A 12,861-nucleotide genomic window follows, 5' to 3' on the forward strand; every position below is an offset into this window, starting at 1 on the left:
CATAATAAAAATAAGTGAGACGATACCAAAGTTGACGAACATTTTGCTTAATATCTCGGCCCCTGTTTGTCGTAGCTCAATGTTTTTAGTATGGTTAGATGGGGGACAATTTGGACTATAACAATCCCTAAGGACATCCCCGTATCTCTAGTAGACACAGAGTTATGGGCCTGCAAAATATAGTCTAATGCATTTCCTATGGACGGGATGTCTGTTTACGTTTAGCTTAATTACTCGGCCCCTGTTTGTCGTAGCTCAATGTTTTTAGTATGGTTAGATGGGGGACAAATTGGACTATAACATACTCAAAGGACATCCCCGTATCTCCAGTAGAAACAGAGTTACGAGCCTGCAAAGTATAGTCTAACTCATTTCCTATGGAGGGGTTTGTTTGTTCACGTATTGCTTAATTACTTGACCCTGTTCTTTCGATTAAAAATAATAACATATCTTTAGTGTAGCGGTTATCGCATCCGCCTCACTCACGGAAGGCCACAGGTTCGAAACCGCGAAGTTTTTTTTTTATAATTATCCGATCATTTGTGTCAAGGTAACATTATTTACATCCCCGTATCTCTGGTAGAACCAGAGTTACGAGCCTCCAGAATTTAGTCTAATGTATTTCCTATGGAGGGGTTTGTTTGTTTACGATTAGCTTAATTACTCGACTACTGTTTGTCGTAGCTCAATGTTTTTAGTATGGTTAGATGGGGAACAAATTGGACTATAACATACTCAAAGGACATCCCCGTATCTCCAGTAGAAATAGAGTTACGAGCCTGCAAAGTATAGTCTAATGCATTTTCTATGGAGGGGTTTGTTTGTTCACGTATTGCTTAATTACTTGACCCTGTTCTTTCGATTAAAAATAATAACATATCTTTAGTGTAGCGGTTATCACATCCGCCTCACTCCCGGAAGGCCACAGGTTCGAAACCGCGAAGTTTTTTTTTATAATTATCCGATCATTTGTGTCAAGGTCACATTATTTACATCCCCGTATCTCTGGTAGAACCAGAGTTACGAGCCTCCAGAATTTAGTCTAATGTATTTCCTATGGAGGGGTTTGTTTGTTTACGATTAGCTTAATTACTCGACTACTGTTTGTCGTAGCCCTAATTCTTAGTATGGCTAGATGGGGGACAAATTGGTCTATAACATACTCAAAGGACATCCCCGTATCTCCAGTAGAAACAGAGTTACGAGCCTGCAAAGTTTATTTTCAAAAATCAAAAGTAACCTTCTAACAATAAGTGAGACAAAAAGTAATTTGACGACGATATTGCGGTAGCCTCAAGTTTAAAGTATCCTTGTATGGGGAGCAAAGAGTACTATAACATATCCAAAGGAGATCCCAGTATCTCTTGTAGAACAAGAGTTATGAGCCTCCAAAGTTTAGTGCAAAAATCATAAGTAACATAATAAAAATAAGTGAGACGATACCAAAGTTGACGAACATTTTGCTTAATATCTCGGCCCCTGTTTGTCGTAGCTCAATGTTTTTAGTATGGTTAGATGGGGGACAATTTGGACTATAACATTCCCTAAGGACATCCCCGTATCTCTAGTAGACACAGAGTTATGGGCCTGCAAAATATAGTCTAATGCATTTCCTATGGACGGGATGTCTGTTTACGTTTAGCTTAATTACTCGGCCCCTGTTTGTCGTAGCTCAATGTTTTTAGTATGGTTAGATGGGGGACAAATTGGACTATAACATACTCAAAGGACATCCCCGTATCTCCAGTAGAAACAGAGTTACGAGCCTGCAAAGTATAGTCTAACTCATTTCCTATGGAGGGGTTTGTTTGTTCACGTATTGCTTAATTACTTGACCCTGTTCTTTCGATTAAAAATAATAACATATCTTTAGTGTAGCGGTTATCGCATCCGCCTCACTCACGGAAGGCCACAGGTTCGAAACCGCGAAGTTTTTTTTTATAATTATCCGATCATTTGTGTCAAGGTAACATTATTTACATCCCCGTATCTCTGGTAGAACCAGAGTTACGAGCCTCCAGAATTTAGTCTAATGTATTTCCTATGGAGGGGTTTGTTTGTTTACGATTAGCTTAATTACTCGACTACTGTTTGTCGTAGCTCAATGTTTTTAGTATGGTTGGATGGGGAACAAATTGGACTATAACATACTCAAAGGACATCCCCGTATCTCCAGTAGAAATAGAGTTACGAGCCTGCAAAGTATAGTCTAATGCATTTTCTATGGAGGGGTTTGTTTGTTCACGTATTGCTTAATTACTTGACCCTGTTCTTTCGATTAAAAATAATAACATATCTTTAGTGTAGCGGTTATCGCATCCGCCTCACTCCCGGAAGGCCACAGGTTCGAAACCGCGAAGTTTTTTTTATAATTATCCGATCATTTGTGTCAAGGTCACATTATTTACATCCCCGTATCTCTGGTAGAACCAGAGTTACGAGCCTCCAGAATTTAGTCTAATGTATTTCCTATGGAGGGGTTTGTTTGTTTACGATTAGCTTAATTACTCGACTACTGTGTGTCGTAGCCCTAATTCTTAGTATGGCTAGATGGGGGACAAATTGGTCTATAACATACTCAAAGGACATCCCCGTATCTCCAGTAGAAATAGAGTTACGAGCCTGCAAAGTATAGTCTAATGCATTTTCTATGGAGGGGTTTGTTTGTTCACGTATTGCTTAATTACTTGACCCTGTTCTTTCGATTAAAAATAATAACATATCTTTAGTGTAGCGGTTATCACATCCGCCTCACTCCCGGAAGGCCACAGGTTCGAAACCGCGAAGTTTTTTTTTATAATTATCCGATCATTTGTGTCAAGGTCACATTATTTACATCCCCGTATCTCTGGTAGAACCAGAGTTACGAGCCTCCAGAATTTAGTCTAATGTATTTCCTATGGAGGGGTTTGTTTGTTTACGATTAGCTTAATTACTCGACTACTGTTTGTCGTAGCTCAATGTTTTTAAAATGGTTAGATGGGGAACAAATTGGACTATAACATACTCAAAGGACATCCCCGTATTTCCAGTAGAAATAGAGTTACGAGCCTGCAAAGTATAGTCTAATGCATTTTCTATGGAGGGGTTTGTTTGTTCACGTATTGCTTAATTACTTGACCCTGTTCTTTCGATTAAAAATAATAACATATCTTTAGTGTAGCGGTTATCGCATCCGCCTCACTCCCGGAAGGCCACAGGTTCGAAACCGCGAAGTTTTTTTTATAATTATCCGATCATTTGTGTCAAGGTCACATTATTTACATCCCCGTATCTCTGGTAGAACCAGAGTTACGAGCCTCCAGAATTTAGTCTAATGTATTTCCTATGGAGGGGTTTGTTTGTTTACGATTAGCTTAATTACTCGACTACTGTGTGTCGTAGCCCTAATTCTTAATATGGCTAGATGGGGGACAAATTGGTCTATAACATACTCAAAGGACATCCCCGTATCTCCAGTAGAAACAGAGTTACGAGCCTGCAAAGTTTATTTTCAAAAATCAAAAGTAACCTTCTAACAATAAGTGAGACAAAAAGTAATTTGACGACGATATTGCGGTAGCCTCAAGTTTAAAGTATCCTTGTATGGGGAGCAAAGAGTACTATAACATATCCAAAGGAGATCCCAGTATCTCTTGTAGAACAAGAGTTATGAGCCTCCAAAGTTTAGTGCAAAAATCATAAGTAACATAATAAAAATAAGTGAGACGATACCAAAGTTGACGAACATTTTGCTTAATATCTCGGCCCCTGTTTGTCGTAGCTCAATGTTTTTATTATGGTTAGATGGGGGACAATTTGGACTATAACATTCCCTAAGGACATCCCCGTATCTCTAGTAGACACAGAGTTATGGGCCTGCAAAATATAGTCTAATGCATTTCCTATGGACGGGATGTCTGTTTACGTTTAGCTTAATTACTCGGCCCCTGTTTGTCGAAGCTCAATGTTTTTAGTATGGTTAGATGGGGGACAAATTAGACTATAACATACTCAAAGGACATCCCCGTATCTCCAGTAGAAACAGAGTTACGAGCCTGCAAAGTATAGTCTAACTCATTTCCTATGGAGGGGTTTGTTTGTTCACGTATTGCTTAATTACTTGACCCTGTTCTTTCGATTAAAAATAATAACATATCTTTAGTGTAGCGGTTATCGCATCCGCCTCACTCCCGGAAGGCCACAGGTTCGAAAACGCGAAGTTTTTTTTATAATTATCCGATCATTTGTGTCAAGGTCACATTATTTACATCCCCGTATCTCTGGTAGAACCAGAGTTACGAGCCTCCAGAATTTAGTCTAATGTATTTCCTATGGAGGGGTTTGTTTGTTTACGATTAGCTTAATTACTCGACTACTGTTTGTCGTAGCTCAATGTTTTTAGTATGGTTAGATGGGGAACAAATTGGACTATAACATACTCAAAGGACATCCCCGTATCTCCAGTAGAAATAGAGTTACGAGCCTGCAAAGTATAGTCTAATGCATTTTCTATGGAGGGGTTTGTTTGTTCACGTATTGCTTAATTACTTGACCCTGTTCTTTCGGTTAAAAATAATAACATATCTTTAGTGTAGCGGTTATCGCATCCGCCTCACTCCCGGAAGGCCACAGGTTCGAAACCGCGAAGTTTTTTTTTATAATTATCCGATCATTTGTGTCAAGGTCACATTATTTACATCCCCGTATCTCTGGTAGAACCAGAGTTACGAGCCTCCAGAATTTAGTCTAATGTATTTCCTATGGAGGGGTTTGTTTGTTTACGATTAGCTTAATTACTCGACTACTGTTTGTCGTAGCCCTAATTCTTAGTATGGCTAGATGGGGGACAAATTGGTCTATAACATACTCAAAGGACATCCCCGTATCTCCAGTAGAAACAGAGTTACGAGCCTGCAAAGTTTATTTTCAAAAATCAAAAGTAACCTTCTAACAATAAGTGAGACAAAAAATAAGTTGACGACGATATTGAGGTAGCCTCATGTTTAAAGTATCCTTGTATGGGGAGCAAAGAGTACTATAACATATCCAAAGGAGATCCCAGTATCTCTTGTAGAACAAGAGTTATGAGCCTCCAAAGTTTAGTGCAAAAATCATAAGTAACATAATAAAAATAAGTGAGACGATACCAAAGTTGACGAACATTTTGCTTAATATCTCGGACCCTGTTTGTCCTAGCTCAATGTTTTTAGTATGGTTAGATGGGGGACAATTTGGACTATAACAAATCCTAAGAACATCCCCGTATCTCTAGTAGACACAGAGTTATGGGCCTGCAAAGTATAGTGTAATGCATTTGCTATGGACGGGTTGTTTGTTTACGTTTAGCTTAATTACTCGGCCCCTGTTTGTCGTAGCTCAATGTTTTTAGAATGGTTAGATGGGGGACAAATTGGACTATAACATACTCAAAGGACATCCCCAAATCTAAAGTAGAAACAGAGTTACGAGCCTGCAAATTATAGTCTAATGCATTTTCTATGGAGGGGTTTGTTTGTTCACGTATTGCTTAATTACTTGACCCTGTTCTTTCGATTAAAAATAATAACATATCTTTAGTGTAGCGGTTATCGCATCCGCCTCACTCCCGGAAGGCCACAGGTTCGAAACCGCGAAGTTTTTTTTTATAATTATCCGATCATTTGTGTCAAGGTCACATTATTTACATCCCCGTATCTCTGGTAGAACCAGAGTTACGAGCCTCCTGAATTTAGTCTAATGTATTTCCTATGGAGGGGTTTGTTTGTTTACTATTAGCTTAATTACTCGACTACTGTTTGTCGTAGCTCAATGTTTTTAGTATGGTTAGATGGGGAACAAATTGGACTATAACATACTCAAAGGACATCCCCGTATCTCCAGTAGAAATAGAGTTACGAGCCTGCAAAGTATAGTCTAATGCATTTTCTATGGAGGGGTTTGTTTGTTCACGTATTGCTTAATTACTTGACCCTGTTCTTTCGATTAAAAATAATAACATATATTTAGTGTAGCGGTTATCGCATCCGCCTCACTCCCGGAAGGCCACAGGTTCGAAACCGCGAAGTTTTTTTTTGCTTGGAACATGCAAAGACCTTTATAATTATCCGAACATTTGTGTCAAGGTCACATTATTTACATCCCCGTATCTCTGGTAGAACCAGAGTTACGAGCCTCCAGAATTTAGTCTAATATATTTCCTATGGAGGGGTTTGTTTGTTTACGATTAGCTTAATTACTCGACTACTGTTTGTCGTCGGAACAGGAAAATTTGGTCTCGCCGAATTGGTCTCGCAATTTTGGTCTGGCCGATTTGGTCGCGGGACTAATTGGTCTCACCGATTTGGTCTCGGTACTATTTGGTCTCGGGACTCTTTGGTCTCGGGACTATTTGGTATCGTGATTATTTGGTCTCGAGACTATTTGGTATCGTGATTATTTGGTCTCAGGACTATTTGGTATCGTGTTTATTTGGTCTCGGGACTATTTGGTATCGTGATTATTTGGTCTCGGGACTATTTGGTATCGTGATTATTTGGTCTCGGGACTATTTGGTATCGTGATTATTTGGTCTCGGGACTATTTGGTATCGTGATTATTTGGTCTCGAGACTATTTGGTATCGTGATTATTTGGTCTCAGGACTATTTGGTATCGTGATTATTTGGTCTCGGGACTATTTGGTATCGTGATTATTTGGTCTCGGGACAATTTGGTATCGTGATTATTTTTTCTCGGGACTATTTGGTATCGTGATTATTTGGTCTCGGGACTATTTGGTATCGTGATTATTTGGTCTCGGGACTATTTGGTATCGTGATTATTTGGTCTCGTGATTATTTGGTTACCTAATTAGTTACCTCCTTTTCCAAAGCAATGGTCCAAATAATTCGTTGCTACCTTTTCCAAAGCAATGGTCCAAATAATTCGTTGCTACCTTTTCCAAAACAATGGTTCCAATATTTCGTTGCCACCTTTTCCAAAATATTCTCCAATTAATTATCTGCCACCTTTTCCAAAACATTCTCCTACTAATTAGCTGCCACCTTTTCCAAAATATTCTCCAATTAATTAGCTGCCACCTTTTCCAAAACATTCTCCTACTAATTAGCTACCACCTTTTCCAAAATATTCTCCAATTAATTAGCTGCCACCTTTTCCAAAATATTATCCTATTAATTATCCTACTAGTTATCTGACACCTTTTCCAAAACATTCTCCTACTAATTAGCTGCCACCTTTTCCAAAATATTCTCCTAATAGTTAGCTGCCACCTTTTCCAAAATATTCTCCTAATAGTTAGCTGCCACCTTTTCCAAAATATTCTTTAATTAATTGGCTGCCACCATTTCCAAAATATTCTCCTATTAATTATCTGACACCTTTTCCAAAACATTCTCCTATTAATTATCTGCCACCTTTTCCAAAACATTCTCCTACTAATTAGCTGCCACCTTTTCCAAAATGTTCTCCTAATAGTTAGCAGCCACCTTTTCCAAAACATTCTCCAATTAATTAGCTGCCACCTTTTCCAAAATATTCTCCTATTAATTGTCTGACACCTTCCAAAATATTTCTATTATGGCTAATAAATTGTTCGTTGTAAGAGGCGGGCTTTTAATACTCATATAAATAATTTTCTTACCTTCAAACAAGGTTGAGTTGGGTTAGGTCCCGAGACCCATTTGTCCCGAGACCCAATTGTCCCGAGACCCAATTGTCCCGAGACCCAATTGTCCCGAGACCCAATAGTCCCGAGACTCATTTGTCCCGAGACTCATTTGTCCCGAGACCCAATAGTCCCGAGACCCAATAGTCCCGAGACCCAATAGTCCCGAGACCCAATAGTCCCGAGACCCAATAGTCCCGAGACCCAATAGTCCCGAGACCCATTTGTCCCGAGACCCATTTGTCCCGAGACCCATTTCTCCCGAGACCCATTTGTCCCGAGACCCAATTGTCCCGAGACCCATTTGTCCCGAGACCCATTTGTCCCGAGACCCATTTGTCCCGAGACCCATTTGTCCCGAGACCCATTTGTCCCGAGACCCAATTGTCCCGAGACCCATTTGTCCCGAGACCAAAACGGCGAGACCAAAACAGCGAGACCAAATCGGCAAGACCATAACGGCGAGACCAAATTGTCGCGTACCGGTTTGTCGTAGCCCTAATTCTTAGTATGGCTAGATGGGGGACAAATTGGTCTATAACATACTCAAAGGACATCCCCGTATCTCCAGTAGAAACAGCGTTACGAGCCTGCAAAGTTTATTTTCAAAAATCAAAAGTAACCTTCTAACAATAAGTGAGACAAAAAATAAGTTGACGACGATATTGAGGTAGCCTCAAGTTTAAAGTATCCTTGTATGGGGAGCAAAGAGTACTATAACATATCCAAAGGAGATCCCAGTATCTCTTGTAGAACAAGAGTTATGAGCCTCCAAAGTTAAGTGCAAAAATCATAAGTAACATAATAAAAATAAGTGAGACGATACCAAAGTTGACGAACATTTTGCTTAATATCTCGGACCCTGTTTGTCCTAGCTCAATGTTCTTAGTATGGTTAGATGGGGGACAATTTGGACTATAACAAATCCTAAGAACATCCCCGTATCTCTAGTAGACACAGAGTTATGGGCCTGCAAAGTATAGTGTAATGCATTTGCTATGGACGGGTTGTTTGTTTACGTTTAGGTTAATTACTCGGCCCCTGTTTGTCGTAGCTCAATGTTTTTAGTATGGTTAGATGGGGGACAAATTGGACTATAACATACTCAAAGGACATCCCCGTATCTCCAGTAGAAACAGAGTTACGAGCCTGCAAACTATAGTCTAATGCATTTTCTATGGAGGGGTTTGTTTGTTCACGTATTGCTTAATTACTTGACCCTGTTCTTTCGATTAAAAATAATAACATATCTTTAGTGTAGCGGTTATCGCATCCGCCTCACTCCCGGAAAGCCACAGGTTCGAAACCGCGAAGTTTTTTTTATAATTATCGGAACATTTGTGTCAAGGTCACATTATTTACATCCCCGTATCTCTGGTAGAACCAGAGTTACGAGCCTCCAGAATTTAGTCTAATGTATTTCCTATGGAGGGGTTTGTTTGTTTACGATTAGCTTAATTACTCGACTACTGTTTGTCGTAGCCCTAATTCTTAGTATGGCTAGATGAGGGACAAATTGGTCTCAACATACTCAAAGGACATCCCCGTATCTCCAGTAGAAACAGAGTTACGAGCCTGCAAAGTTTATTTTCAAAAATCAAAAGTAACCTTCTAACAATAAGTGAGACAAAAAATAAGTTGACGACGATATTGAGGTAGCCTCAAGTTTAAAGTATCCTTGTATGGGGAGCAAAGAGTACTATAACATATCCAAAGGAGATCCCAGTATCTCTTGTAGAACAAGAGTTATGAGCCTCCAAAGTTTAGTGCAAAAATCATAAGTAACATAATAAAAATATGTGAGACGATACCAAAGTTGACGAACATTTCGCTTAATATCTCGGCCCCGGTTTGTCGTAGCTCAATGTTTTTAGTATGGTTAGATGGGGGACAATTTGGACTATAACATATCCTAAGGACATCCCCGTATCTCTAGTAGACACAGAGTTATGGGCCTGCAAAGTATAGTCTAATGCATTTGCTATGGACGGGTTGTTTGTTTACGTTTAGCTTAATTACTCGGCCCCTGTTTGTCGTAGCTCAATGTTTTTAGTATGGTTAGATGGGGGACAAATTGGACTATAACATATTCAAAGGACATCCTCAAATCTCCAGTAGAAACAGAGTTACGAGCCTGCAAAGTATAGTCTAATGCATTTTCTATGGAGTGGTTTGTTTGTTCACGTATTGCTTAATTACTTGAACCTGTTCTTTCGATTAAAAATAATAACATATCTTTAGTGTAGCGGTTATCGCATCCGCCTCACTCCCGGAAGGCCACAGGTTCGAAACCGCGAAGTTTTTTTTTATAATTATCCGATCATTTGTGTCAAGGTCACATTATTTACATCCCCGTATCTCTGGTAGAACCAGAGTTACGAGCCTCCTGAATTTAGTCTAATGTATTTCCTATGGAGGGGTTTGTTTGTTTACTATTAGCTTAATTACTCGACTACTGTTTGTCGTAGCTCAATGTTTTTAGTATGGCTAGATGGGGAACAAATTGGACTATAACATACTCAAAGGACATCCCCGTATCTCCAGTAGAAACAGAGTTACGAGCCTGCAAAGTTTATTTTCAAAAATCAAAAGTAACCTTCTAACAATAAGTGAGACAAAAAATAAGTTGACGACGATATTGAGGTAGCCTCAAGTTTAAAGTATCCTTGTATGGGGAGCAAAGAGTACTATAACATATCCAAAGGAGATCCCAGTATCTCTTGTAGAACAAGAGTTATGAGCCTCCAAAGTTTAGTGCAAAAATCATAATTAACATAATAAAAATAAGTGAGACGATACCAAAGTTGACGAACATTTTGCTTAATATCTCGGACCCTGTTTGTCCTAGCTCAATGTTTTTAGTATGGTTAGATGGGGGACAATTTGGACTATAACATATCCTAAGGACATCCCCGTATCTCTAGTAGACACAGAGTTATGGGCCTGCAAAGTATAGTCTAATGCATTTGCTATGGACGGGTTGTTTGTTTACGTTTAGCTTAATTACTCGGCCCCTGTTTGTCGTAGCTCAATGTTTTTAGTATGGTTAGATGGGGGACAAATTGGACTATGACATACACAAAGGACATCCCCAAATCTCCAGTAGAAACAGAGTTACGAGCCTGCAAAGTATAGTCTAATGCATTTTCTATGGAGGGGTTTGTTTGTTCACGTATTGCTTAATTACTTGACCCTGTTCTTTCGATTAAAAATAATAACATATCTTTAGTGTAGCGGTTATCGCATCCGCCTCACTCCCGGAAAGCCACAGGTTCGAAACCGCGAAGTTTTTTTTATAATTATCGGAACATTTGTGTCAAGGTCACATTATTTACATCCCCGTATCTCTGGTAGAACCAGAGTTACGAGCCTCCAGAATTTAGTCTAATGTATTTCCTATGGAGGGGTTTGTTTGTTTACGATTAGCTTAATTACTCGACTACTGTTTGTCGTAGCCCTAATTCTTAGTATGGCTAGATGAGGGACAAATTGGTCTCAACATACTCAAAGGACATCCCCGTATCTCCAGTAGAAACAGAGTTACGAGCCTGCAAAGTTTATTTTCAAAAATCAAAAGTAACCTTCTAACAATAAGTGAGACAAAAAATAAGTTGACGACGATATTGAGGTAGCCTCAAGTTTAAAGTATCCTTGTATGGGGAGCAAAGAGTACTATAACATATCCAAAGGAGATCCCAGTATCTCTTGTAGAACAAGAGTTATGAGCCTCCAAAGTTTAGTGCAAAAATCATAAGTAACATAATAAAAATATGTGAGACGATACCAAAGTTGACGAACATTTCGCTTAATATCTCGGCCCCGGTTTGTCGTAGCTCAATGTTTTTAGTATGGTTAGATGGGGGACAATTTGGACTATAACATATCCTAAGGACATCCCCGTATCTCTAGTAGACACAGAGTTATGGGCCTGCAAAGTATAGTCTAATGCATTTGCTATGGACGGGTTGTTTGTTTACGTTTAGCTTAATTACTCGGCCCCTGTTTGTCGTAGCTCAATGTTTTTAGTATGGTTAGATGGGGGACAAATTGGACTATAACATATTCAAAGGACATCCTCAAATCTCCAGTAGAAACAGAGTTACGAGCCTGCAAAGTATAGTCTAATGCATTTTCTATGGAGTGGTTTGTTTGTTCACGTATTGCTTAATTACTTGAACCTGTTCTTTCGATTAAAAATAATAACATATCTTTAGTGTAGCGGTTATCGCATCCGCCTCACTCCCGGAAGGCCACAGGTTCGAAACCGCGAAGTTTTTTTTTATAATTATCCGATCATTTGTGTCAAGGTCACATTATTTACATCCCCGTATCTCTGGTAGAACCAGAGTTACGAGCCTCCTGAATTTAGTCTAATGTATTTCCTATGGAGGGGTTTGTTTGTTTACTATTAGCTTAATTACTCGACTACTGTTTGTCGTAGCTCAATGTTTTTAGTATGGCTAGATGGGGAACAAATTGGACTATAACATACTCAAAGGACATCCCCGTATCTCCAGTAGAAACAGAGTTACGAGCCTGCAAAGTTTATTTTCAAAAATCAAAAGTAACCTTCTAACAATAAGTGAGACAAAAAATAAGTTGACGACGATATTGAGGTAGCCTCAAGTTTAAAGTATCCTTGTATGGGGAGCAAAGAGTACTATAACATATCCAAAGGAGATCCCAGTATCTCTTGTAGAACAAGAGTTATGAGCCTCCAAAGTTTAGTGCAAAAATCATAATTAACATAATAAAAATAAGTGAGACGATACCAAAGTTGACGAACATTTTGCTTAATATCTCGGACCCTGTTTGTCCTAGCTCAATGTTTTTAGTATGGTTAGATGGGGGACAATTTGGACTATAACATATCCTAAGGACATCCCCGTATCTCTAGTAGACACAGAGTTATGGGCCTGCAAAGTATAGTCTAATGCATTTGCTATGGACGGGTTGTTTGTTTACGTTTAGCTTAATTACTCGGCCCCTGTTTGTCGTAGCTCAATGTTTTTAGTATGGTTAGATGGGGGACAAATTGGACTATAACATACACAAAGGACATCCCCAAATCTCCAGTAGAAACAGAGTTACGAGCCTGCAAAGTATAGTCTAATGCATTTTCTATGGAGGGGTTTGTTTGTTCACGTATTGCTTAATTACTTGACCCTGTTCTTTCGATTAAAAATAATAACATATCTTTAGTGTAGCGGTTAT

This window comes from Phalangium opilio, unplaced genomic scaffold, assembly GCF_054372755.1.
Source record: "Phalangium opilio isolate 3A_F unplaced genomic scaffold, DU_Popi_V2 ptg000019l_1, whole genome shotgun sequence".
Classification (NCBI taxonomy): Eukaryota; Metazoa; Arthropoda; class Arachnida; order Opiliones; family Phalangiidae; genus Phalangium; species Phalangium opilio.